The sequence below is a fragment of the Blennius ocellaris genome (genome assembly GCF_963422515.1).
Source record: "Blennius ocellaris genome assembly, chromosome: 12".
NCBI lineage: Eukaryota > Metazoa > Chordata > Actinopteri > Blenniiformes > Blenniidae > Blennius > Blennius ocellaris.
The window spans coordinates 18,969,313-18,973,326 of NC_137661.1; positions in this window are offsets into that span (position 1 = coordinate 18,969,313).

The window sequence follows — 4,014 nt, forward strand, 5'->3', positions numbered from 1 at the left end:
AACAACCAGCTTATTGTTGTTTTTAAATGCCAGCTCACATCGACCCATTTCAGACCATAGACCATAGTTTCCGCATTGAGTGTATTAATCCATGAATTGTTTGAAAGCATGACAAACTACTGAAGGCCTATATAACCTACTGTAAAAGGGCTCACAGCTAAATGTCAACAACATGATCCAGAGGAACAAGCCCTTGCCTCACTGGATGTTATCGAAGCCTATACTTAGGATTAGTGACATGCCAGCAGGACAAACTGGCCCCTGTCATAGTGTGGCCGAGAAAGTGCTTTAAACCTTTTGATACAAATGTCTCGTGCAAAATACATCACAAACAAACATACGTTGATGGCAGGATCAAATGTCAAGTCATTACAGATCTTTCGGAACGTGTCTAATATAATTCTGTTAATAAGCACACATATGATTCATTAAAGTTCTAAAAAAAAAATATATATATATATATATATATATATATATATATATATATATATAGCTATATATATAGCTATATATAGCTATATCGCTGAAATGACAACACTCCACTGAGAAAACCAATTGCCCATGAGGCAAGAACTTAAGTTGAGAATAAACGCATACTCACAAATGCTGGATACTTTACGCCCGATTTCCTTAATTGGACAGTATTTCGTTAATGCGATATATTTAATGTTAAATCCATCAGCGTCTCCGGTGCCGGGATGTCCTCTAATCCTCAGCCCGGGACGGGAGCCCCTCTCCCCGGCTCTCTCCACCGGTCACGCTGTCTGTCTTCAACCACGTGGGACACCGGCTCACAGCAAGAGACAAAGCCCATTTTAGGCACGCTTCCCGGACATTGTCAGTACACGTGTCCGGACCTTTTTTTTTTTCCTGGAGGTATACGAATGCTATAGAGTCTACAGCGAGCTGTCAAAAACCACCGCATCAAAGCCCGGAGGAAGAGAGAATGAGGGAGGAGAAAGAGGCGCGATGTGAAGGTGTCAGATGAGGCGCGGGAGGCGGAGGGCCGAGCGGGGTCAGAGCGCACAATACCCAACTGTATCACACACACACACACACACACACACACACACACACACACACACACACACACACACACACACACACACACACACACACACGGGCGCGTGAAATACGACAGAATTGACACGGTGCTTCAAAATCACTAAAACGCAATGCAGACTTAAGCCATCAAGTGAGAAATGATTACATTAACTGTGGATGATAAGGAGACATTATGTAGCGTAATATGCACTTTCCTTCCACCACATTATTCACAATCTCAGCATCAACACCAGCTTTGCATTCAATTCCAGCGAGAACAGCGCAACAGTGTGTAACAGGAGCACAATTACTTGACTGCACAGATCCCACATTTGGCTATATTTCAGGATTTGTTTACCACAAATCTGTCTTTCAGCCACGTATTGTTTGTGCAATAAATGAAAAAATTTGTTTTTGTTCCTATGATGAAACATTAAACGAGCAGCGACTCGTGCAGAACAAAGGTAACCACATTTGTGTTGTTAAGGAACAATAAGGATCCATCAAGAGTTCACGTCATGTTATACATATTCAACTTAACCACCATCATCTTTGCATCTTTGAAACCCGTATTGTTCATTTTATGTTCCACAGGTTTGTTTTTATATACTTATGCAAAAACGGGCCGAACAAGGCAATTAACATTTTAAAAGAAAACGTCTCAGCCTGTTATAATTTACAAATTGCATCCAGAGAGTAAAAACCTAAAAATAAAAACACGTGGTCTCTATTAACCCTGAGTTAGTGTCTCAGCACACGCCTGTGGCGGCTCATCACCTATGGCTTTACACATCAGGCTTAAGAGACCCACACGTTCTTATCTCCTATAAAATGCATAGAAAATAACCACCTTTTTGGCTCATACTTTTACCGTGGTTGCAAATGCAATCGTAAATGCCTCTTTACTGAGTGTGTGTGCAAAATTATTTATTGTTCTTCTTGTATAATTGTTTTTATTTGAATTTATATTACTTATCCCCTTTAGCTACGGGTTTGTATGGAGAGTATACCTTATACACTCTATTTCAGAGATGAAAAATGATCTTCTATTTCTATTACAATTTGGGAAATGTTCAAACAATTTAAATCTGGTCCTACACAAATTGATAATCTTACAGCCACATTTAGGAGACAAAGTGAAAAAAAAACAGGTTTTATTTTCCAATACAGTATTGTCATAATAGAGCATTTCCTTCAAATGAAGGTCACAACCCATAAAAAAGAAAAATTGCACTTGCACTGGTTGACTGGTTCTGTGAGCAATCCTGACTTTAAAATATAATATATGGAGCACGTTCATTTTAATCTACTTTTATTTTAACCGAATAAATCCAAAAGTTTCAAAAATATATATTTTATATGGCGGATTCACAGTCTTGTAAATCAGAGTAAGGTCAAAAGCAAGTGTGTGTGTGTGTGTGTGTGTGTGTGTGTGTGTGTGTGTGTGTGTGTGTGTGTGTGTGTGTGTGTGTGTGTGTGTGTGTGTGTGTGTGTGTGTGTGTGTGTGTGTGTGTGTGAATGAATGATGGTACTGTATATTAATACTGAGTGACTGTCAGCCCCTCATCTCGGCAGCCTCACGTTGATCACCTGAACACGCCCCCTGGCTACGTCACGTCCTGTCAAACATACAGTACATTAAGGTTGGGGATAACCAGCTCAGCCCCTTACCTTTATAAAAGCATCTTATTACAACTCTATTGTATTCTATTCTAATTTATGGCAATCCTGTATAGAGATCGTGATTGATAGTATATCCTTGTGGCTCATAATTTAACAATCTATTAAAAAAAAAAAAAAAACGAATATTGAACTGTCTGTTACTTTATTTATGTTTTTGGTGATGTTGGTTCACTGAGGATCGCATGTGTAATTGATATGTATGCAGAAGACGAGGCCCATGCTCTTTTTTTATGTCAGTGCATGCAAAACGGCTAAATGTAATTAAAAAAATGACAAAAGATGAATTTTCAATGGCTTGAGCATGTCTGCAAATTAAAATGCCCGAATTTATGAACATTCAAAAGAGCGCCAGCACGTGAAGTAATAAGCGTTCGGTCTCTGTCCTTGGTGCTGAAACGCAACAAAAATGAATCGCTCTGCGTTTATTCTTCAAGAATCTCTAAATCCTAGAGATCTTCAATAAAATGCACAGAAATATGTATCTATTGCTAATCCACCATACATGTACAGATGGGGAGGGAATCATTTTCAGAATTGAGCCAATCGAGAAGTTACAGAAGTTAACCAAATAAGCATTCAGATTCTTACGAAACAAGTTTCCGAATTAAAACTTTTGTAAAACCTCGAAATGAACTTTAAGAAACGCGAAAACTGACATTTTTACGCGTTAGAAACTCCCAAAAGTGTTTACAATTTAGCGCTAGACTTGTATTTTAAAAATAGACAATTTATTAAACACGTTTTGTGCTTGAAGATAATAAGTACTATAATACAATGACAATTTGTCTAAATATACTGTCATGTTATATTTATATTCAAACTGTGCGTTCAGTCACAAATAAATAAATCTCGTCATATGATTTGTATAATCAAAAAAGGTAAAACTGTGTGATTTTGTGTGATTAAAAAAAACCGGTGTCAGTAAAATATATGTGTTTTGTATATATATATATATGAAGACCAATAAATATTTCAGGGGGAAACAAGATTTACAGTGGGTCTACACCTGTTGCAATGAAAGAAAGAAAGAAAGAAAGAAAGAAAGAAAGAAAGAAAGAAAGAAAGAAAGAAAGAAAGAAAGAAAGAAAGAAAGAAAGAAAGAAAGAAAGAAAGACAGACAGACAGAAAGAAAGAAAGAAAGAATTCTTGCTATATTTTCAAATGTATAAATATATACGTAATCATGATTTTTTTATTTTGAAGTTGAACTTGTACAATTTGTACAATTTTCTGACTTTTTAAACTATATAAGATAATCTGTTGGTTAAATGTAATGTAATCTGACTT